Genomic DNA, 26,501 nt, shown 5'->3' with positions numbered 1-26,501 from the left:
AGTAGCCCTTAACTCCCTGAAAGATGATAGGTCTCTTACTATCAAGCCAGCAGATAAGGGGGGCGGGGTTGTAGTTTTTAATACCTCTGATTACGAAGAAAGAATGTATAAACTCCTGAATGTAGATGCACATTATGTCAGGACCAAGGAAAGTAGTCTCAAAAAGATTTCTAAAGACTGTTTAACACTTTTATTAGAGGCCAAAGAACAAGGGTGGGTCTGTGAGGATGAGTTCAAATACCTAACAAATGCTGAACCAAGAACCCCGGCCATTTATGGCCTTCCTAAGGTCCATTAACAGTATGATGATCCCCCAATGCGCCCGATTGTGAGCAGTATCAATTCGCTCCTTGAACCTATGAGCAAATATGTTGACCACTTTCTAAAACCCTTGGTGTGCAACATGAAATCCTATGTTAGAGACTCTTCCCATATGATTTCCCTGATCGAAGGCAAGGATTTTAATAGAGAGACTCAGTGTTTGGTTACACTAGACATTGAGTCTCTCTATACAAACATCCCTCAGGAAGACAATGTTTGTGTCATTAGAGATATCTTAGAGACTCAGGACCTTGGAGGGGCTAATAAGGACTTTATTGTGAGATGTGTTAAAATGATTCTGACAAATAATATCTTCCTTTTCAAGGATGAATATTTTAAACACCTGAAGGGGACCAGCATGGAGGCCACATGTGCCCCCAGTCTGGCTTGCCTTTATGTGGGCCAATTTGAGGGCAAACACATATACAATGAGGCTGCCCCTTTCTTCGAAAATGTAGCGGGCTGGTACCTGCTACATTGACGACATTTTCTATATTTGGGAAGGGTCTGTCGAGTTACTAAAATAATTTTTATTATTGCTCAATTTGGGCGACCCCAACCTCAAATTTACATCATTCTGGAGTAGTGTAAAGGTTGATTTTTTAGATATCACAATCAAGGAGGTGAGTGGACATTTGGAGGTGGAACTGTTCACTAGGCCGTCGGCTAAAAATACACTGCTCCATTTCTCCAGCTTTCATCCTAAGTCGCAGAGAGAGAGCATACCTTTTAGCCAATTTCTGCGACTTAGGAGGAATTGCTCGGAGTTGGAGGATTTTTACAAACATTCAGAAATCCTAAAGAAAAAACTTAGAGATAGGGGATACCCCAAAAAACTGTTAACACAATCATTAAAAAGAGCCAGATTTTATGATCGGGATGCCTTAATCAATAAATCCAAAAAAGAAAAGGAACCCCTCAATAAGATTGTCTTTGCTAGTAAATTCTCCACCATCAGCAACCAAATAAAGAATGTAGTCAACAAAAACTGGCACATTCTCAATCACGATGGGTTTATCTCTCTAGAGAAACCCTTATTTACGTTCAAAAAGAACAAGAACCTACGTGATTTATTGGTACACACGTATAGGGAAGAAAACCAAGCAATCCAGAGAACTATGAACAACACATTGGTAATGGGCAACTTCAAATGCAGCACCTGCAATGTCTGTGCGCAGTGCGTGCAAAAATCTGAGATAACCCATAATGGTAAAACAATAAAGTGTAGGACTATGAATAATTGCAAAAGTAAGAATGTCATCTACTTCCTTAAATGCCCTTGCGGCCTTGGATATGTTGGAGAGACAGGCAGGGAGGTACGTGTTAGGCTACAAGAACATAGGTCTGCAATAAGGACTAAAAAGATCACAGCACCATTAGTGACACATTTTTTGGAGGCTAACCATAGTGAAAGTGATTTCACTTGGTTTATTCTGGAGAAAATAAGAATAGGGAAAAGAGAAGGTGACATGCTCTCTAAGAGAAAAATGCGCACGCAATGGTACATATCTTTTTTGAACACTGTTAGAGATGCGCTAAACTCGAAAGAGGAGTGGGAACGTCTGCTAAGATCGATGTAAGGATCTCTAGTAGTAAATCACTGTGTTGTGCAACCTGAAATAAATATATACAGTATGACTAGTCTTTTAACATTTAGAAAGCTGTTATGATGTTTGCTCCAACTGTTGTTTAGCCATTATATGGAATATGGATAACACTATATATATATTCATTACATTTGTGTCAACTTATGCACTATGATATGATATTATGTATTATGAGTGTATCTAGTATACTATTCTGGATATAGAATGCACTTCATTGTTTTGATCTGAAAAACCTACATTGCAAATATATCATATGTACAACTAAATGCATATGCATGATATGGCATGAAAGCGATGATATGAATACCCTATCTGCCGTAGAATATTCCGTTTATTTATTCATCTACCCAGAAGAGTAGCATAGCTGCATATACTGTACACCTGTGGGTTGGAAAGGTGATCCTGCAGTCAGTGTAATGGGTAAGTGATAAATAATAAAAGTGGATCAATAACAGTCTCCCGGTGTGAGGCTGTTCCCTTTTAGAAACATTATAAAAATCCGTCTTTACCATTAAGAAGTTTTCGAAACTCACTAACCAATAATGGCACTTTTTTTTGCTATACAAACCGCAATTGGCTATGTAAAAATAAACGGGTATGTAGAACTCCTCGACACACGTTGATTAAGAAACGGTTATATATGCGTGGTCTTTTTTCTAAAATACCCACTACCTCGCTCTAGATCTAGCGCTCTAGTTGCTTTAACTACCGGAAGTAGAGAGAGCGTCTTACCGGAAGAGGCAACGTACCTCATTAGAACTTGTTTAGAGAATATATAAGAGAGGAGGGTGAATACGGGTAGTTTGATGATACATTCCGGAAGGTGAGCTCGATTGGAGCGTCCATACTTTAGACTTCTAGGTAAGATTTGTGACGACATTGCACATGCGTGCGTTCAGTGACAGCGCAGCAGAGTTTGACGATATATACATGTGCCAACTCTATGTGTGTTTTTTTGTTTGTTGGTAGAACGGTGTCGGCTGTGACGGAGGGACTACAAGGTAGCCCAACATCATGTGAAGCAGACTTTAAAGCACCCAAAAGGTTTCATACTAGATAAAAGGTACATTGGCGCATTTTGGGTTATTTGGCAATATTTATAATCTAGATGGTGCCATATTGCGTACTTTTGAAGGAGATGTCACTTTGTATGAGTAACGAGATCTCATAAGGACAGAGCCAATAAACATGGCTGTGTAAGATAGCTCAATGTGTAGCTTCATGTGGACACAAGTGAACCCCATGGAGACCTATTTATACCTTATGCATGAGTCTCCCTGTGTTATAGTAAAAATATTAAGGGGGCACCCTATATGCAACAATAAAGATAGCATGATGACGATCTGAGTTGCCCCCTGGATCGTGAGAACTTAAACGTAATGGATACATTTAAATGTATATTTCGCTTTAGATAAGAGATAGATTGTGGCGGTGTACACAGTACTAATATTAGGATCTCACAATTATATTTATAGAATATACGAAGTTCGGAGACCTTCACTAGGCTGAAGTTCTGAGTGGCTTTTAATGAAACGTCAGATCAGGACTACAACCGATAATAAGGTATGTTGCAGCAAACCTATATATGAGATAATAGGTCTTGCTGAAAATTATTTGAGATAACTTATTGGGTTCCCATCTTTTTCTTCGTCTAGAATAAGATAATCGCCTTTGCGATATAAGACATACGGACTCACAGGAAGTGGCTGTTTTTTATGTATGAGGTAATTATCAGCCCATTACATGATCAGTCTTGCTAGCTATTTTTTATGTGGGATGAAGGGCTTCCCTTGGATAGACATTGTATAGTATACATATATGCCAAACATGCAAATGCATATTGTTTATCTTTGTTTTATTCTTGTTGGTCTGCCAAGAAAAAGTCCCTGGTATATACCGTGATAATACTGTGAGGGTTTGACCACAATGTTGGATTAGTATGAATGGCGTAAAAGAGATACGTTGACATGGAGCATTCAGGAAAGGTTTTTTAATTAAATAAATATGAAATGTTTATTAGTTATTGTTGTATTTAGGAATTAAGGCTGGAAAACTGCCTATCTGAGATCTTTTTTTCTTGCATTTCAGATATTTTGATTGTGTGTGGGATTCTACTATTGTGTCCTGAAGAAGGTGCTGGCCCCCAAACATTGTGCCCACCGAAACACGTCGATACCGCTCTGTGTTTGAGATTAAGTGCTGTAAGTGTCTAGTGATAATAACTCTGGCATGGGTATAAAACTGTATACCAGAGTAGAACATGATATATACCACTAGTGTACTTATCTCATGCTAATTGGATCCATCAATTCCTTTGGCGTCTTGTTTCCCACTTATGTATTGTAACGATTTTTATTTGTGTAGAATTGTGTGTTCTATTTTAGTATTTCTGATGTCAAGAGGAGATCAGTATTTTTAACATATTTTGTGACCTAATAAATTGTGTTTTTTTAAATAACTTTTCCACCTTGTTCCTGTATGAATGGAGTGAACGGTTAGGAAGTGTTGAAATATACTAAGGTTATACCCAAGAGGGAATTCTTATTTGACAAGTTCTCGTTCGGTACCCTACCCTCTTGGACGTTAGGGTCCCTCTCTTTTATTAGGGATACACCTAAGACCAGCCAGGACTACTGGCTTTGTCAGTGGTCGTCTCTGTGATATATGCAGGGGGGCCAACGACGAAGACCATTGTGTTCTGAACTCCTTTCTGACCCTATGTCCGGCACTGTGAGAAACTCCACTGTCTTCCCGCAGCTCCAGAGCACCCATGGTGGCCAGTTCTGTACACCTCGAGGCCACTCAGTTCAAAGTATGTGCACCACACAAGATAATACATTACATCAAAAAATATGAAAACTGACCGGCCTGGAAACAGTCAACACGCTTATGGAGTGCAAAATTGAGTAAAACGTGAACTGTAAACAGGAACTAAAGCACGGACATGGATTACCTTAACGTGTTTTTTACAATATGTGGTCAGAAATTGTCAGTGTTTTACCGGTCAAGTTAAGGAGGTGAATATAGGGCCCGATAGAGACCCATTTCAATGTGTTTTAAAATATTTCTGGGTCTGGGACACGGAGTGAGCCGGGCCACTGAAAGCTCCTGATATTAATCGAATTAAAGCAGAAACTCCACGTGCCTACGCGCCGAAGATTACTTCTGAGACCTTCAGGCACTACAATCACTTATCACCCCCAATGAGGCCTTAGCAAGTGGAATATTAAACCTTTATGTAGGTCGATGTTTACAGGGTACCTAACCTTGTGGACCCAGGCGGTGCCAGATCACCAGCGGGCACCAGCAGACCGAGTGCAGCAAGGCGCAGAGGCTTCTGGGAGACTACAACACTGCCAGAGGAACTCCACGCCATGACACGTCATGTACTGCTGTGGGCCGAGGCGACCATTCTGAGAAAGGGAGGGGGGAGTGTTTAAATCACGGTTGGAAGTGTTGTAAAAGGTTCGGGAAAAAACTAAAAAATGCCATAAACATTACAGTTTCCAGAAAACACATAACTGCACCAATATGACCCATTGTACATTTGTGCACCGATTTTTCCAAGTTGGGAAGCAACCTTCTGATACATTCCCGCGTGGGGGTGCTGCTACAAATAATTCTTATAGACTTGCCTTACGCATGTTTGTTTGCTTCTTGAAATACCCACTTCTGTTTTCTGTGCCCCGACGTGGGTTGAGGGTGTCATTGTTTTCAGTGTTTTGGTAAGCGGAGCGGGGGCCTACATTTGAACCCTCGGCCCCCAGCTGAGGCGCTGAAAAGGGAGGGGTCAGCCACCCTGTCAGCCCGGCCCCAGCTGCAGCGGCCTGAGCCATTCCCAGGTGATGAGGAGGTGAGAAGTGCCCTCTGATGACGCCAGCGGAGCGGGGGCTGAGTGGCTCATTATGGTGTTGTCGCAGGCTCCCCGGGAGAGAGGGCGAGGAGTGGCCTTCCTCTGCCCTGTTGATACCGTAACCGCCCCACAGTTGTTTTAGGAATGAGGCTTTAAAATATGGAGTTTGTGAATCCCGTCCTTCTCCGACGCTTCATGTGATCTTGAACAAAAACATCCCAATGCGGGGACTCTCGCGTTCACCATTGCAAAGCAGCACAGACGTGTCTCCCGGAGGCGAGGTAGGGTTTCCCCTTTAAGGGTGCCTCGTGTTCCCTTTGGCTGCATCCCTCCTCGATGTTCATGATTTGGCGTCAGTGGCCAAATTGGAAATGCCATCGCGAGCTACCAGTAGCTCGCGATCGACGGGTTGGAGACCCCTGCACTAATGGATGGCACATTAGTGCTGCAGTCCAAAGGTGGCATTTAACTTCCCATGCCATGAGTGTATTTTGGTTCACCTTATACTATGGCCTAATAGGAAAGTTAAATAGGCTAATTAGGAGTAAGACAATTTCAACATGTTTTATGGAGCAGAGAACACGCACTGGGGCCATTTTGCAGTGTCCCAGTGCACAGAATCCAAACACCAGCAGCATCAGTCCACACAAAATGAAGATGACACTTTCACACCCCCTAAACCCTCAATTGAAAGATGAGGAGCAACTCAGTCATTCCCTTGTCAGTGCTCATCTTCTAAGTGAAAGAACATGAAAATAGGCCCGGGATGACCTCACTAAAAGAAGCACTTTCTCAAATATTGTATTTGTATTAATTGTGTTATACTGTGTCTGATTCATCATTCACGGTATCTCATATGAGCTTAGTTCAGATATCTCGATCAAGCATTGCAGGAGGTCAAGAAGGGTTTGGATATCAAGTTTCCCATCAAATGACCACATCGTCTCATCTTTGATATTGCTAAGTGGACCTCACAACGTCACGGATTCTAGAAAATGTACCAGCAGTGAGAAACCTGAGACTCCAGTACCAGAACACCTCTGTGTTTCGGTTGTTCTTTTGTATAATCTTCTAATGTTTTTTTCACAATTTTAAAAGCTAATGACATCAATTCAACACTTTTATGTAACCTTCAGATAATATAAGTGAAGTTTTAATATTGTTAATAGCAATGTCCCTGATTCTCCTGTCTGTTTCTTTAACACAATATGATGCCTTTTGCTTCAGTGATATAACTGAAGAGTTCTTTTTCACATCTCTTTTTTCCTCTACCAAATGGAAAAGCACTTTACATTCCTATTTTCCTTGAATGGTTACGGTTAGGGTCAAGAGATAAAATGTTTCTGCACAATTCAGAAATGTAGTTGCAAAACTGCACCTATTTTTACCGCTAACTTTGTTTCAATTTTCATAGAAGTACATGTTGACCTTGAGGTGTATAGCTTCATTTGTGTTCAACTTTTTACATAAAATTGCTCGAATGCTTGAACATTCGTCATGAAGGAAAACAAGCTGCCTGACTACCTGCAGTAATCATGTTAAGTTCTGATTCCAACAATTTGAAGTAACTCACTCTTTCTTGAGTAAGCATAGCTACCCATTCAAAGCAACTTATGTGGCATCCACAACACATCACACCTGACACAAAAATACTTCCAAAATCAAAGGAGTGAGCCCTGTGGGTTCCACTGGGTCAGGATATATTCAGAATTGACTCGAAACCCTTAACCAATCTGGGCCACTGGTGGTGTAAAGTAATCACCACTATGGTGTGGTATTGGGTGGCATCATAATTGGGTTTCACACCTAGGTACTTGCTTCCCTAGGTGACTACGGCCTCCTTCCGAGGGAGAGTACAGGTGGGATCTGTGTGGTGTTATATCTAAAATTACCTTCAGTATTTAGGATCAAATATTTAATGAGGAGGAAGCATACAGGGGTAAGATTAAAAGGTAAAGAAGTGACGTTCATCGGACGTTTAAATTGTCCTCAACATCACAAATCGGTGGTCAACATGTTTCAACCTGTGGTGCCTGTAAGAGTCGGGACCAAAATCGAGGTTCAACGGGTCCCTAACTGATGGCTTTTTGCATGTAGACCTGTAAGTCTCTTATTCACGTGTCTTTATTCTGATATAATTTGTTGGGAAGCGAATTGTTCTGTCATTAGCCTGTATCTGTCAAAAAATGTCCTGTTCTGTCTCATAGGAACAGATAAGGCGGGGTATCATGGCAACTTGCCAACATTCAATACCCAAAGGCTTAACCTACATCTTCCTCAAGTGCCCCCACATAGGGAAGACTCTTTCAACCATATGTAAAAATCACATGTAAGGCAAGTGCTTTCTAAGCCTCCCTCCTCTTTCTTCAATTACACTCTTTGGTGCAGCCAATGAAGATTTAAACACCCTACATGGCACCATAATGATCTCCACATAGGCCATTCTGCAGTTTAGTGCTCTTTAAACCATGCATGTGCACTACCATGGGTGTGTATTTGATATCAGGAACCTCATCAGAGGCATAACACACTACATACATGTACTGTTCTTCTGTCTCCAATATTATGGCATGGAATATTATAGTTTGTGCTACAAGATGAAAATTGTTTTGGAACACAATGGAGTTTTTTTAAAGTATTTTCGTTGCACTTTATTTTACGGTAATTCTGTTATTTATCATACTAATAAGCACAAAATAAAATGGAGCTTATTTCAGCAAAACAAGAAAAAAATACAAATGTCTATGTCTATACATTTAATGACAGGTCTTCAGCTTAGCTCTTTGTTCAGACTCTTCAGAACAGTCTAATTCTAGTCCAATATCCACTGATGATTGTTGTGTAAAGACAGACTCCAGGGAACAGATGACTTGCTCCTTGTGAGTGGGACACTCAGTTTATAATTCTTTCATATATGTTATTGCTCCTTGCAGCAGAACTTGTCATGCCGTACTTGCACACAGCTGCTACCTGTATAGGACTGACGTGTCAGCCATCTCGTACCCAATGTGGTCAATTTCAATCACCCCCGAAATTGATGTGTGATTGGCTTCTGGGCCCACATATTTGTTTAAACCAAGGATCGCACAATGTGCTGAGTTGTAAGAGGATCCTGGGCTGTGCAGGAGAGAACGTGCACGCTTGCTTTGGTAGTTCGATGTCTGCTGGGGAATCACTTATATAATAGTCCTCCTTCTCAAGGGTCTTTTCAGATGCATAATGGGCTGTGTTGTGATCCATTTCCACTAAGTGAAAGTCTATTTCTCCCTGAAGAAGAATCTAAGATTGGTTGTGGTGTCTCCGGAATGATGACTGAATTGATTTGTTTGAATCTTGCAAATTCATTGTCTCTGGTGTCTGACTCTGGAAGAGATCCATCAAACTTAAAATGTTTTGACACTTGCCTGCCGCAATGTCCATTTGACTTTTAATGCAATTCATGGTGTCACTGCACAAAATCCTCTGTACATTTTCTAAGAAATCAGAGGGAGATTAGCTCTCTTACCTCTAAAATTCACCAAACCCAGCAAGATCATAACTTTCAAAACTATGACTCTGTCCCACCAGGCCCTCTACAACAGGGTTCCTGCTTACTGAAATGAGAGGATCAAGGAGTACATGCTAGAACACCTGCTATGCTCCAGTAGCGCTGGCCAATTGACAATTACCCATTTTTGAAAACTTCGTACAGGGGTTCTCCTTTATGGTCCGAGCAGCAAGGTTGTGGAACCAGCTCCTTGATCATTTGAGATTGATAACCGAGGAAGCACAGTTCAAGAAGGCTCTGAAGAGACATCTTTTTAAACTTTAGGACTCGGTAAAACCTTTGGGTACTCTGCTCCTCTTTATCTGTTCTTCTATGTTGAGTACCGGGACACACTCTGAGTAGCTGCGTGCTATATAAATGGCATTTATTCATTCACTCATTCATAGGAGTCAAAGTGCTGGCAGTGATTCTGGACAGAAGCGAATCAAGAATTTTACAAGGCTTTGAAAAGATCTGACGGATTTGTGATGCGTTCTGTATCCATCCACAAGTTGACGCCCATACTACCTTCACTTTCTACAGCCATCCAATTAGAATATTCTCAAAAAATATAGAAGAAAAGATTCCAACTTCATGAAAGGCTTCTGGCATGACTCATGGGTGGAACAAGGAGATGGGAGAGCACTGAGAGATGACGAAATAATGGAAGAGCAGGCGTCATGTTGCCAAGAGCCAAGATGCGCCCTCAGTGGACTCATAGCAGTAGGCTTATCGCAGTATTGGAGATGGCAGGGAGTACAGAGGAGGATGAGGAAGGTAATAGATTGCCAGTGGATGTGCTGCTGAATGGGCCATTAGCAGCCTGGCAGCAGTGGTCCTACAGCATTATTGGTAGGAGGAGTAGGGGGCTAGATGGAGAAATGAAGGCCCTGAAGCGGGGTTGGGAAGAATAGAGCACATGTCGCCTGGGACTCACAAGAGCCTGACACCACTGAGTCCCTGGTAATATTGTGAGGAGAGAGAAGAAGTGAAGGAGTGCTGATTACCATGGGAAGGAAGGGAAAGACAAAGGTGACATGTTGCTAGTGTTCACAGGCACCTCAGCGAAGCAGGCTTGTGGAATTTAATAGGGAGGCAAGAGTGCATGGTGGGCGTTATAGTGCATTGCACATAATGTCAGTGGGGTGCAAAGATTGGTAGGTTAGGGCCCCTACATACCTTAGAATGTCCTATTCTACAGCAGAAAGGATAACATTTGGACAGAGTGTGTGCTTTGAGTCACAGTTGGCTTTAAGTTGCAGTAGAATTCTTAGTAAGTGATGTGGCATCAACAAAGGCAAGCAAGGAAATAGAAAGAACACCCCTGCAGTATGGCACCTTCAAAGGCAAGAGAGAAAATATAAATGACACCTCTCCTACTTACCTGCCACACTCCTTTTGCTCTGTCCAGCCGCAGTGCAGGGCTAATCTGAGTGGGTCACATTAAAAAAACATTGTGTTTGCTTTTGTAAAAGGTGCAGGTTTTGTCTGTTGCGCAACTCTGCAAATTGGGTAAACATTTTACACGTATTGTAAGGTTATGAAGCATGTATCTTAGTAACAAATATTACAGGTAAAAAAAAAATATTCCTAAATCATGCAATTTGCTCCTACGCTATCAAAATAAGTTGTGTGAACTGCGATTCTGGTGTGTCTGGTAACTTTGTAGAGTTGGTCAACCTGAGTGGTGTCTGCAAAGTTGTAAATAGTGTCCTTTCAAAAAGAGGGCCGGGTTGTAGAATTGCACTCACTTGAGATGCTGTTTTGCAGCAAGTGACCCGTGCCCACATCCCTGCACCATGAAGACCCATGAAGGGACATTACATTGCAAATAATGCACCCCCCCCCCACTGTCAGCCAAAGCTGGAAAGAACATCTAGCACCATCCTGATTGTGAAATAGCAACATACCTAACATCCCACAACTCCTTGCGGCTGAACTTTGGCATGTCACCAGGGAACTGGAAATGTCATCAAAGGGTGCACAGGTAGAGAGATCTTGTCTGGTGATAATCAGAGTGTCACTCTAAATGGTAGCTGTGATGTTGATGTAGTTACGCAGGCACCTTTATGCTGCCTCTTATCATTTATTTTAAAGTTTGCCAGCTGTTATGTCTTGTGTATCTAGCAAAACTCTGAAACACGTATGTGAATTTGCCAATCACAACTTCACACTCCACACCACCAGAATGCAATCACAGGTGCAGCTAAATCATTACACCCAATATTAATTACGAAATTAAGAGAAAGTAAACTTTACCCACTATCGTCAGTGTGTCCAGCAGGCACCTTTTTTCTGTTTCTACTAGTTGTTGTTGTGTTAAAAGAAGGTAATGAAAAAGGGTGCTGATGAGTAGTACTGCCTTGCTGTGCCTACCATAATAGCACATGAGAAATGTAAAAAAGCCACATGAAAGAACTAATCTTGAGCTTCAGATTAGTAAGAGTACACATCCTACATCTCGATTGTTAGTTAGTTTTAATGAATATTGAACTAATAATTAACAGTTGTAGTGGTCCTCTCTAAATTATCCAGACAGTGCCACCTTGTGGCAGACTGTCACAAGCACCGGTGTTGACAACTAAGTGCCGGTGCCGAGCACCGGGATCAATCGGCTCAAATTAAGCACAGGAAAGTGGCAAAGTCTACCTCTTTGCAAAGACAGGTAAGCAAAGACTTGCACCAATTATTGACTATAACCAAAAACACACTAGACAAAATATTTTGCCACGCACTGCCCCCCCCCCCCATATATAGGCCTACAGCCTGAAGTCCTGCTCCATTAGCGGGATATTCGGGTGCAACCAACTGTTTGCTGCGTGGTCACTCAAGGCTGCCCATTTCCCCTACCATGAGTTCATGATGAGCAACCACATTCCTACTCTTCACCAGCTAGTGTCAGAATTTTAACAGTAAAAGGAATATTGTAATTGTATAACTGCACTAATTAATTGGAACAATTTTAAAATTAAAAAACTAAAAAAATATAACTCGTGAGCTGGAACATCAAACTCCAGGCTGAGGTGCTTATGGAGCCCCATCCACCCTGCACTGTAGCTCTTGGTGAAAAGATGTGATATGCTGGTGTTATGCTTCATAAGAGGATTCTCCGGGTGGGAGTACCTTTCACAGGAGTCTCACCAGCGACGGCCTGTAGAAGTAAGTGCAGTGGGGTGGGGCAGGGCGCGGAAGGGGGAGGAAGCTGACTGACAACGGAATAGGTGTTATTTATTTATTTATTTATACCTATTTTGTCTGTCGACTCCCCCCCCATCCCAACCCGCCCCGCACAACAGTGTTTACCTGTGCTGGCCGCTGCTGACTCTTACGCAGGTGGTAGAAGTGCTAACAAATAAAAATCTTACTGCCGTCACTGCTCTGTACCACAGAGAAAATGTTACACAGCTTTGGGCAGAGTTGGACAGCTTTGCAGCTTTTTTGATATGTAATGCGGCTGACCAAAAAACTAAAAAAAATGGCCAACACACATCGCACACACACTTATCATACAATGATGTCACACTTCAGTATCTTAAATGTTTTTATACAAAGAATTCACACACGTTCCTCTCTGTTTTTTTATATTTGTCTTGCATTGGGTATTTCTCGCTCATTGAATGTGTAAATTTTTTTTGTAACTGGTTCATATAATGCAGAGCTGGCTGCGCACATTGCTTGGTGGGGGGGTGGGGGCGGGGTGGAGGGAATTAACACAAACAAAAATGAAATACAAAATTGCACTTACCTGCTTGCTTGCTCCTCTCTCCCGATCCTCAACTCCAGCTGCAAACTGTGCATGCTCCCAGATGCCAATCCAGGCGCTTCCCTCATGCTGGGAATGCTATTTCCAGCATGAGGGAAGCGCTGGGATTGGTCTGAGTGGCCATGGTTTGCTGCTCAGACAGTGACTGGAAGTCTGTGGCATTTCTCCAACCCGGCTTGCAACACGGCTGGGTTGGAGAAACCTAAATGTGCATGACTGTCTGACCGGCCTAACACTGCCGAGAAAACTGACATGCGCACTTAAAAGTGCCCGCCACTCCTCTCCCTGTCATGAGATGATTGCCTTTCCCCACCCATCTGAAGACTCGCAGTTACCGCCGATTATGCGAGGCAAAAATAAAATGATAATAAAATGCCTTTATTATCATTTTATTTTTCATCTTTTGGCAGGGGGGCGTCACTCCTCTGCCTTTACGGAGCAGCCGCCCTTGACATAATGTGTAGAAACTGTATACTATTTTATAACCGCTGATTTAATTGCATGGTCTCATACTAAGTGTTTTATTATTGTCATTCTTGCAGAAGTGAGATACATGGGACATGTGTTTTTGTTCTCTATTAAGAACGCAGAAGTGTACAATTCTGCTGGTGAAGAAGGGAGGTGTGTCCTACTCTGTACTGGTTGTTCCATCTTTCATGTTTTATGCCTTGTATATTAAATGTGAAAAAAGGACAATTGATTGACAGAATGCAGAACAATGTCATACATCCACCCAGTACAGAGATCTGGGCCTAAATCCACCGTTTCTTTGGTCATCATGCCATTCCAGTTTGGACCCAGCCATATGCAAATCAGTCATGGGGACAGTCCAGCCCGAACTGCCAGGCCAGGTCCTCCCTGGACTGGAAACAAGCATCCTGGGACCGGTTTCGTACTTTCAGCCCACATCAGTCAGGATAGCTTGACTCAAGTGACATGGAGAGCACAAGACCCACATCTGGGCATACCCGTCCCACTAGGGGTGACAAATGCAAAAAGAACAATTGATGGCCACAATGCAGAACAATGTCATGCATTCACCCCAGTAGAGAGATCTGGGCCTAAATCCATCGTTTTTTTGCTCACCAATGCCGTTCCAGTTTGAAACCAGGCATATGCAAATCAGTCTTGACCCTGCATCCCATGGGGACAGTCCAGCCCAAACTGCCAGGCCAGGTCCTCCCTGGACTGGAAACAAGCATCCTAGGACCGGTTTCAGGCTTTAAGCCCTCATCAGCCAAGATAACTTGACTCCATTGGTATGGAGAGCACGGGAGCCATGTCTGGGCCTACCCGTCCCACTCGGGGTGACAAATGCAAAACAAACAATTGATGGCCAGAATGCAGAACAATGTCAGACATTCACCCCAGTACAGAGATCTGGGCCTAAATCCATCGATTTTTTGCTCACCGTGATATTCCAGTTTGGACCCAGCCATATGCAAACCAGTATTGACCCTGAGCCCCATGCAGACAGTACAGCCCAAACTGCCAGGCCAGGATCTCCCTGTACTGGAAACAAGCATCCTAGAACTGGTTTGGGGATTTCAGAAATCGTCAGCCAGGATAGCTTGACTCCAGTGGCATGGAGAGCACGGGACCCACGTCTGGGCATACCCGTCCCTCTCGGGGTGACAAATGCAAAAAGAACAATTGATGGACAGAATGCAGAACAATGTCATACATTCACCCCAGTACAGATATCTGGTCCTAAATCCATCATTATTTTGTTCACCATGCCATTCCAGTTTGGACCCAGCCATATGCAAATCAATCTTGACCTTGCACCCCATGGGGACAGTCTAGCCCGAACTGCCAGGCCAGGTCCTCCCTGGACTGGAAACAAGCATCCTAGGACCACAAGCATCATAGGACCGGATTCATCGTCAGCCAGGATAGCTTGACTCCAGTGGCATGGAGAGCAGGGGGCCCACGTCTGGGCATGCCCGTCCTACTCGGTGTGACAAATGCAAAGAGAACAATTGATGGACAGAATGCAGAACAATGTCGTACATTCACCCCAGTACAGAGATCTGGGCCTAAATCCATCGTTTTTTTGCTCACCATGCCATTCCAGTTTGGACCCAGCCATATGCAAATCAGTCTTGACCCTGTGACCGTTGTATTTATCACTTTTAGTGATGTGCATTCTGAATTACATTTTGGCTATTATGTGGCAATGGAATTAAATTAACAGTAATTGAAACAAACCTAGCAATGAAGCAAGTGCCTCCCCTATTCATTAGTAGTACACAGTCTTTGATTTCTACCCCTAATGTGCGACATCTTCCTCCAAGCACAAGGCACTACAAACATGCTTAAAATGTAGGTGGAGCCATGCATGTGACACAATCAGTCCAGGCTAATTGTTTCTGAGAGACAAATAATCCCAGGCAGCATCTGGAATCTAAACCCACTAATGGAGAAAGAAAGGAAAACAAACTCAGCATCCCCCTACAAATTACATATTTGCACAGCAAATGTTTATGTATTATTAATGAAGGGCAATCTGTAGGATCTGTTTAGCTCTCGATGGTCTCAAAATATATTTTGGAAAAGCTATTTCAACCCACAACTTATCGAGGCAAGCTTCACCACTAGCAAAACCAAGATAGGAGAATATGACAGTCAACTAAACCAGTGATTGCAGTTCCTAAAAAAGTTCCTATTGAATGCCAGCACGGATCCAGAAGTTTAGTAAAAATGCCGCAAGAACATACTTTGAATGTGTCAGATGTCTATTCGGGCATGCCTAAATGTGCCTCTTTCACAGAATCTGCCCTCACATATATGTTGTGTAAATACCCCTTCAGCAGATATTCAGTTTGAATTGTGCTAGTAGAGATGGGGAAGCAGATCAGCCACAACCCCCATGCAATACAGGCTTCATAAATATATTTTAGATAAGCTAGCTTAGTGGTTCCATTCTTTAGTTGGCGGAGACCTTGTATGTCACAAGTTACAAATCTGACAAAATAGTTGAATTATATACATTCTGCAAACAACTGTATGTAACAATCCACCCTCAAAAGCATTCAGAGGCCTGTTGTGATGTGAAGGCTTGCTGCATTGGCAACCATGGTGAGAGATGTGAACACTCATGTCCTCTCCGTCCCACTTATTTGCCACAAAACTGGTAGTCCTAGGGCGTGATTTATATGTTGGGTGGAAAGAACTTGTAGTATTTGTCAATATAAGCGTTGACACAGGAAGCTTGTAAATATGTTTATTGGCTCAAGAGCGACACAGCGACATGAGCAAGCGACAGCAACCAACTGACCAACTGTCAGCATTCCACACCTAGCCCCAGAATTCCCAAGACCAAGTGTTCTAACTACTAGTGCCAAAGAGGCACAAATACAGAATACTACATTATCCTCATTTCTACAAACAAAAGAAAAGAGAGAAAAAGGAATGAAAATACAAAAGAAGAGAGGAGAGAGAGAAGAAAAAGAGATGGAGAAGAATGACAAAGTAAGAGCAAAAAACACAGCAATGGCGGAGAAAAACAATTGAACTATCTGAACCTGGCAGGAGTCCTAGACACTCTCAAACTCCTGCGAAGTACAGGCAACAAATTATCATTACAACAATTGTTATCAGTGTTGGTGATTTCAGAGGTGACATCTTTAACTTTGACAACTTTACAGACATTCCACCAATGATTGTTGTTGACCCGCACAGCATTGCCACAAACCTTATTGACAACTAACGGTTCAGTGAATTTACTCCTGCCCTTGGTGACATGAACAGGATTCTTAATCCGAACAACATCACCAGCACAGATACTATGAGACACCACCCTTTTCCTTTCATCAAATTGAATTTTCTGCCTAGACTGTGCTTTGGTAACATTGTTTCTTACAAAACCATCAATGCCATCTATGACATTCATCTTGACCCACTTGGACATCCAACCTGGACAAATTTTAGTCGACGGTTTCCTCCCTCTTAAAAGTTCAAATGGGGAAACGCCAGTGGAAGAATGTGCTGTAGTGCGATAGAACCATAACATAGAGCGAACAGCATTCTCGAGTACACATTTACTGGCAATGGCCCACTGCACACAATTGTTCAACACACGGTTCATTCTCTCGACAAGACCATTGGCTTGGGGATGATATAAAGAACTCTTCTTGTGAGAGACGCCACTTTGTCTGAGAAAACACTCGAATTCAGAACTAACGAACTGTACCTCATTGTCAGTCATGACACATGAAGGGAAACCCTCTCTAAGAAAAATATTCTTCAGGAAAAGAATGATATTGGCCGAGGAGGGCTCACTGATAAACCGAACCTCCGGCCATTTTGAGTAATAATCAATGACCACGATTGCGAAACGTGAAGAGGAGGGTAAGAGGTTAAAAGGACCAACCAGGTCAACTCCAATCTTTTCCCATGCTCTTTCAGGAAATTGAATTGGTTCTAAAGGGGGTGTTCTCACTTTATGACTCTTGTCAGAAGAGTTGCAGATAACACAACCATCAATCAATGAGTCCACACACACATCCATTTGAGGCCACCAAAATACATCACGCAACCTACGTTTAGTAAACGTTTTCCCTAGGTGACCTTCATGCGCACCATCCATAAGCCGTTTTCTCAAACTCTCAGGAGGAATCAGCCTACCACACCGCAAAAGGATACCATCCTCCACAGTGAGCTCATCGGCAACCTTAACAAACGTCTGAAACTGTCCTGAGACATACTTCTCCCTGGGCCAACCTGACTTCAAATAGTCAATGACTCGAGTAAGGACAACATCCTTTGACAATTCTCTTCTCCATTCAGTCTCATTCACAGCACACATGCCCTCTAAATCTAACGCAGCAACAAAACAATCCTCCTGATCATCTTCCTTCTCAAAATCAGAGTCGTTACTAGAAATGGGAAAACGTGAGAAGTAGTCTGCTCTGACATTTTTCATTCCTGGCAGGTAGGCAATATCAAAATCATACTGAAGCAACTTCGTTGGCAATCTGGCAATCCTAGGAGTGTGCTCCTTGATCTTTTCACCAGATAAAATTGAGACCAAAGGACTATGATCCGTACGTATAGTAAAATGACTACCCCAGAGAAAAGAGTTGAACTTTCTCACTGCCCACCAGCAGGCCAACAGCTCTTTCTCGATGACAGAGAAATTCATCTCGGCACCACGCAAAACTCTTGAAGCGTATGCAATGGTGTTGTCGACTTGACCATTCTTCTGAGTAAGCACAGCCCCAAGCCCAAAACCACTTGCGTCAACAGTCACAACACATTCCTTATTAGGATCAAAAGCTCTAAGGATACTGTCACTCACTAGCTGAGACTTAATCCATCGAAAAATTTCATCACAGTTCTCATTCCACACAAAAGGTACATTCTTCTTAAGCATGTTGGTAAGCGGTTGAATTTTAGATGCATAATCCTTGATAAATCTAGAGTAAAATTCACTCAAACCTATGAAGGATTTCAAACCAGATTTATCCACAGGAGGAGAGGCGTCAACAATGGCCTTTACTAACCCAGGACGTGGTTCTACCCCATTGTGCGAGACCACATGCCCAAGGAATTCCATTTTCTCTTTTAGGAAAACACATTTTTCTCTCTTAAGGACAACACCTTTACTTTGCATAATGTCTAATACTTGATTTAAAGAAATGTCATGATTCCCTTTATTGTGGCCAAAAATTAAGACATCATCTTGGAGAACGATTACTCCAGGAGTATCCTTAAACATTTGACTCATTAACCTCTGGAAAACTGCTGCCGCCGATGCAAGGCCGAAAGGCATTCTGCAGTATTGAAAACTGCCAAAAGGTGAAACAAATGCAGTCAAATGTCTAGAGGACTCACTTAACACCACCTGGTGGTATGCAGATGCTAGGTCCAATTTTGTGAACCATCTAGCACCCCTGGTAAGAGACAACAAATCAGTGATTTTTGGTAAGGGATGCGAGTCAACCCAGATGTTTTTGTTGAGGCTGCGTAAGTCGACACAGACACGCAGATCACCATTCCTTTTCCTAGCAACAACAAGAGGAGATAACCACAAAGATGACTCGATTGGTTCAATAATTCCCTTTTTACACAAATCAATCAATTCTGCTTCAAGACTCTCCCTGACGCTAAAAGGGACACCCCTGACCTTATGTTTGACAGGAATGGCTCCCTCCTTTACTCTAATTTCGTGTTTGAAATCTTTAATCATTCCAAGCTCTTTTCCGAAAACAATGGGAAACTTGTTAGCCAAACTTACAACATAGTCATCGGATTCAACTACTGCTAAGCTTTCTAAACAGTGGTCATCCTCAGCCATCCCAACCTGTTCTTTAGCACCTGGCCTTAAGATTAACTGAAATAAACCACCATGGAACCAACCCAGAATGTTAAGTCCCTTGATAGCCACATAGACTTTTCCCAAAATTTTCCTGCCCCTGAACTGAATAACATCCTCAAAATAACCATGCAAAGCTATTCTGCGCCCCTCAAATGACACTGGAGCTCTATCGGGAGGTTCAAGTTTCCTTCCAGGCCAAGTTTCATCAAATAACTCTCGAGTGATCATAGTCACCCTTGCACCTGAATCCACTAATAAGGAAATTACTTTATCACCTACACCAAAATTTTCGTAAGGGTCAACGCAATCAGAAGGATCTCCAATAATGACACCATCTTCACGTACAGTTATGACCATGTCTTTGTTGACCCTGGTAGATACATCAATAGGATCCTGACCCTCATGAACCACAACAACCATGTCTCTAAGGTCATCTTGGATGGTATTAATGGGATCTTGCCCTTTACTGGTGTTATCATAGAATTCTGCAACACTTCCTACCCCAGTAGTGTTACCCTGACTCTGAGATCTGTTAACAAAATTCGAACCTCCCTGCCTGGGATTTTGACAAATGTTTGCAAAATGACCATATTTCCCACAATGGCGACAAGTGGAACTTCTCGCAGGACAGAACTTATTATTCTTATTATGCGAAGGATTCCCACATCTATAGCAAATGTCACGTCTAGGAAACAAGTTCCTTTCGTAGCGTTGTGAATTAAGAAAATTGTTCTTCTCGTAATGTTGTTGACTAGGACTTGTTCTGCTTTCTCTGTTCTCCTTGGCCCTTACTATGGAGACTGTCTCTTCGCTCTTCTTCTCAAGTTCTTTAACTTCTTTTTTTGACAATTCAATACTTTTTGCTGTGCAGATCATTTCTTCAAGAGTAGGGTTTCCTAACGTAAGTAATTTCTGTTGGATCGACTTGTCAGTGCATTTACAAATGTACTGATCCCTAATCAATTGTTCTCTGAACCCTTCAAACTCGCATTCTGCACTTAATTGCCTCAAAATGGACACATAGGTTTCAACATCTTCGCCTGGCAGTTGTTCCCTCTTGAAAAACTTATGTCTAATCACAACAAGGCTTGTTTTTACGTCAAATCTCAATTCCAGTTTCATCCTCGTTTCAACATACTCAGCTATGTCTTCTTCGTTGTTTCTCACTAGTGGAGGTAGGTGTTTAAAGATTTCTCTTCCTTCGAAGCCCAATGAATGCAATAACAGACACTTCTTTCTCTCTGCGCGATATCTTGATGCGCCTATGGCACCCAAATAAGTCTCGAAGGCATCAAACCACTTCCTCCAGACTATCGGTGGATTCCCTGGTGTCTCCAGAAATGGAGGTGGAGGAGAAACTGACTGCATAGCGAGTAGAAGGAAGATAAAGTAGTCAATCCCAAATAAAAATTTGGTAGAAATTAGTCTTGTGATGTCGCTGTGCCAATAGATGAATTACAAAACAATATTGTGTTATGAATGTTCATAAGTGCAAGGATACTGGTTTAGCTTAGTGGAAAATTTAGTAATGTTGCAATTCTGAGTACAGGTGCTAGAATTGCAATCCCTTAAATCACTCGTGTATATTATTGTTTTTCTTTTTTTTTTTGAACGAGTAATAGTTCTACAAGTCGCTTGAATTCAAACAAAAGTTGTGTTGGAGGATTTTTTTTATTTTTTTATTTGCCAACAGCGTGTAGCGCACAAAAGTATTGCCAGAAGCGTGTAGCGCACAAAAGGTAGACGCGAGGAGACTTTGCCAACCACGTCTCGATTGTCTTCCTCAAAATGGCTGCTACATGCGTGATACTACGCTGCCAACCATAGACGTCATCAATGACTAAAGCCTTTTCCTTAAAATGGCCGTCACAACGTCATAAACGTGACGTTACGTTGCCAACCACACGCTACATTCAGCGCCAATCGCGACTGTTGCGAAGTTCTCCTTCGGTTCTCAAATGGATGCGCAGCGCGATGAAAGGAAACACGGAACACTTATCTGACAGTGTCCGTCGACATCTGCTCCGCTCCAACCGAGATTCCTCCTCTGTGACTCAGTTCCTCGCCTGTGCTGAAGTTCTTTCTCCTTCGCCGGTGTGACTCAATGTAACGAGGTGAGTCGGTGGGTCCGTTATATGCTCTTGAGCATCGTCGCCAATATTTCTGTAGTATTTGTCAATATAAGCGTTGACACAGGAAGCTTGTAAATATGTTTATTGGCTCAAGAGCGACACAGCGACATGAGCAAGCGACAGCAACCAACTGACCAACTGTCAGCATTCCACACCTAGCCCCAGAATTCCCAAGACCAAGTGTTCTAACTACTAGTGCCAAAGAGGCACAAATACAGAATACTACAGAACTCCATTGCAGCAGAGAAAGGGTTCCCTCCCCACCAACATAGTGCTCTCCCTGACTGATCTATATGCGGGCAGACTGTAAGTTTGGCCACGGTGGAGACTAGTCTGTCTTGGCCATGGCCAAATTTCTGTGATTTTCCTGGGGAGCAAAGGCTGTCAGAGAAGTGACTACATGTCTCTCCGTCTAATTTAGATGGACGGACATGTAGTCATTTTGTATTGTTTCTTACCGCAAGGTAAAACCTGACGGTAAGGAAAAGTAAAAAGCTTTATAATACTCCCTCCACCATGGGGAGAAGCATCACATGGTGAGGGGAGTGCCATATTTTTTCTTTACAACAAGACAAAACATTTATTCTGAGCTAGAGGCCTGCATCCGCTGGTGCAGCCCAGTGGCACAGAGTATTATGCATTGCAAGGGGCCGGCTGTTCCTGGTGATTTTTTATGAAATGTCAGCCTGCTTCGTGGTCATTTCTAAGTTGGGCAAGTGGCCTTTCCACCATGTGGATGGTGTAAATAAAACACAAGGAGAACCCCCAAAACCGCTCCTAGGATGCTTGTTTCCGGTCCAGGGAGGATCTGGCCTGTCAGTTTGGGCTGGACTATTCCCATGAGGAACAGAGCCAAGACGGATTAGCATATGGCTTGGTCCAAACTGGGGCGGCACAGTGAGCAAAATAATGATGGATTAAACCCAGAACTGTGACTGGGGGTGAGTGGTTGACAAGTTTCAGCACTCCGTCCATCATCATGTTGTGTTTGCTATGTTGCCCTAAGTGAGCAAGGGTATGCCCAGACGTGGGTCCCTTGCTCTCTGTGCCACTGTATTCAAGCTAGGCTGGCTGATGATGTGCGAAACCCCCAAACCAGTCCTAGAATGCTTGTTTCCAGTCTAGGGAGGACCTGGCCAGGCAGTTTGGCTGGACTGTTCCCATGAGGAACAGGATCAAGACTGATTTGCATATGGCTGGGTCCAACCTAGGGTGGCATAGTGGGCAAAAGAACAATGGATTAAACCCAGATCTGTGACTTGTGGTCAAAAAGTTTGTGGTTGAAAAGTTTCAGCACTCAGGCCATCACCCTGTAAATTACTCTGTCGATGTAAAGAAAAAGGGTCCCCTGCTACAACAATATTTGCCCAAGGCAGGGATGAAATAACAACTACGAAAAGACTCAGGCAACTAGTGATACTTATGTAGAAACTAGAGGCATATACTACTTTCAAAGAGAAGGACAAATAATACAATAAATAGAAAAATATATTATTTTTTTTATTTTGATATTCCAAATAGATATGACAATATATCTATAATGAGAAAATACATGATTTTGAAGAACCGGGTCAGAACCCAGCGGTGCCAGGGACACACCTGAAATCTTCGGGTTCCACCTGTCTTGGTATACAGAGACACGGAATACTTCTGGGTGGCATCAGAGACCAAGTTTATTAGCTGCAGCTAGTAACAGAAATCCCAACAATACATCACAATGTATATTCCTAGGAGACTGTTCAAATTACTAAGGCAAGACATCTCCTTTTATACACCATATTCTCATTATAAATGTACACCCACTGCGCAAAATTCTAACCAATAGGGCACATTTTCTAACTGAGTATCACTTTAACAAAAACCCAATTTACAGTAACCCAACCCAAAAGTCGATTATTAGGAATGTCCCAAATTCAATCTTTGCAAGCCGGACAAATTTATAGTTGAAAAGCACAACCCATGTAATGTTAGAACATAAAGGAAACAGTAATAGACGCTGAACAAGATAAAACATGTGCAAGGAAACTAAAGGTTAACGAGGTCCTGAACATTAAGGGCCAATCTTAGACAAGGATCAAACCAAGGGAAATTGGCTTTGCGAGGTCAGTTTCAGGTGAAGAGGTCAGTTTCTCTGCAGTTCTTTCAGAGTCGAAAGAAACCTAGTTAATGTGTACATGAACTCAGAAGGCCAGGCCACTTGTTCGCTGGGCCGCTTTCACAGGCCTACGTGAGGGCAACACAAAATGGAGTCAGGCTTGAGAATTACAGAACCTCAATATTGGTGATTAATCAGACAGACAACCATTCATACTCAACTAACTTCACACAATCATATAAAACACCTCTCTCCTACATACTTAAAACAACAGCAATTATTAAGAAAATATATATGTATGTTATTTTACATCAGAATGATTACAAAATGGTGGCCTAATGTAATTATTATTTATCATTACTTGCAAATTGGTGGTTTGATTGTTCATCATTCAATACATCAATCTGATGTAAAATAATATCTACTTTAAAATGCACTAAGTTTGACCCAGGCAGCCAGACTAAAATCGGACAAGGCGGTAACCTTAGCAGCTAATAAAACCTACTAGCAACACTGACATTTTTTTCCACTTAATTAGCAGCCATCGGCTCACATGAAATGTAAATGGGCAGCTCCATGGGGGGTGAGTATTGCATAATAGAGCTTTCCCCCCCCCCTTGAACTCATCATCTCAACAAATAAGGCAACCAATGTGAAGACTTCCCAAGCAAATATTCTTTACAAATGGCCCACAGTGGGCGGTTCATTGAAATAGAAGCACAAGTTCATCACACAGATAACCTAGGGGAGTTTGATGAAGATCTAGCGACCAGTAAAACCTCTACACCCAGGGAATCACTGGGCTCCTCACCCAAGGGCTTTATAAGCTTTTTATGAAGAGACACCAATGCAAAGCTGCTTGAAGTTTTAGAGAAATCACCCACTGGATTAACTCCTGGAACAAATAAGCTGAGGCAAAGACTATGGGGCCGATTAGGATGGCGGACGGACTTGCGTCCGTCCGCCACCCTTGAGGAGGAGGGAACGTCCGCAGGGGCTGCGGCGTTCCCTCCGTGCTGATTAGGATGTGACCGCCAGGGTGGCGGTCACATCCTCTATATTTAACATTGCGGCGGGTGCAGCTTCAAGCTGCACCCGCCGCAATGTTAAAAAAGCATGTTTTACATTTACATGCACGAAGCGGCCGGCACCGCACGGTGCCTGCTGCTTTGTGCACGCAAATGCAGGGGGGTACCATAGGTACCCCCCATGTGCACCCCCCACCCCCCATTCACCCAGGGGGCCCGCAACGGGCCCCCAAAGTGAATGTCCGTATGCTTTTCCATGGCGGAAAAGCCGCCGTGGAAAAGCATGTATTCACGAACATCCTAATATGGCGGACGGTGTCTCATAGACACCGCCTGCCATGTTATAGCTTTTCCGCCACGGTCGGAAGCCGACCGCGGCGGAAAAGCGGCGGACGGAATTCCAGACCCACCAGCCATCCTAATTTGGCGGTGGGTCTTTGGAGGCTCCGCAGCGGTTTTTCCGCATCCTCCAGGCCGGCGGACACTTCCGCCGGCCCGGAGGATGCGGAAAAACCGCCATCCTAATCGGCCCCTTAGTGTCTTATAATGAGTTTGGCAGTCCTGTGGACTGTCGTACCAGTGTGGCCGTCCAAGCATGGATAGCTCGGTGTTCCAACTGCTGTATTACAAGTTGGGTGGATCTCCTTTGCAAAGACCACGGTTGAACTGCCAAGGCAGCCAGCAGACAGCCGACCGCAGGGTTTGCGGTCAGGGATAGGCAGCCGCCATAGGCCAGTATAGGGGAGCAGCACCGCCATGCACATTACGAGTTGCCTTTTCCACGAGCTGACTTCGGGGAGCTGACCACCTGCTTCAAGGTGGCGGAGACAAAGGATTTAAGGTTCACACTTACGCCTTTCTTGTTCCTCCAGGCAAATTCCAATGTAGATCCCTTTTTCAGGTCCCCCTTCACAGCAGGATCTTCACCCCCGAGGAATACGGCCCCATTTGTGATGGCCTACAGTTGAGTCCTTTACATACCACATACCAATTGCCAGGACTGCCCATATATATGAGCCGAACCCCAGCAATGGCCAGTTGGTATTTTTCCACATGTATCATGCAGATAAGTGCATCTCACATATACGCAGTCAAAATGCAAACACAAACATAGATATATTTAGGAAAAGTACTTATCACTGCTACAAGATCTCCACAGCCACACTGCCGGCACCATGGTCAACTCGTACTACGGTGGTCTTAGGACCACCAGCGCCATGGGCAACTAGCAGGGTGGATGCGGTTCTCTGGAGGTCGGACAGTCAAACTCATAATAAGGCCCTTAAACACAACAGCAAGTCACCAACTAACTCTACCCATATGTTGAATAATTCAACCATGTTGGTTGCAACAAACATGATCACATGGCAATCTCACAAACTCGATCTGCAAATCACCCTAATGCAATTGCTGCCAAACTCCAGATCCAATATTGACTAGAAAATCTCCCACTTTTAATCAATCGTTACCAAATTTAGCCACATTATTGGCAGAAAGAATTGCACTTGAACTTCCATTGTCGAAAAACTGTGTACCCTTCCAGAACTCCTGTTACTTCTAGAGGAAAATGTAAAGAATACTAGCTCACATAAAACAATCAAAGCTATCCTAGCTGACAGAGTGACCCGACAACATAGATGTCGAATGTGTAAACGGTTTGCCCTTTATCTCTGTCTCTAACAAACTGGAGACAAAATAAGCCCTCTCTGGGCATACATAGGGCCACCAGGGCAAAGATAACAGATCCGCAGAAACTGAAGATAGAAACAGGAAGTGAATCTGGCCACCATATAGCCAATCTGGATATGATACATGCAGGATCACATGTCCAGAAACCACTTACAAGGAGAGGGA

The sequence above is a fragment of the Lissotriton helveticus genome, chromosome 3_1 (genome assembly GCF_964261635.1).
Source record: "Lissotriton helveticus chromosome 3_1, aLisHel1.1, whole genome shotgun sequence".
Lineage (NCBI taxonomy): Eukaryota > Metazoa > Chordata > Amphibia > Caudata > Salamandridae > Lissotriton > Lissotriton helveticus.
Note: the sequence above shows the minus strand (reverse complement) of the source record.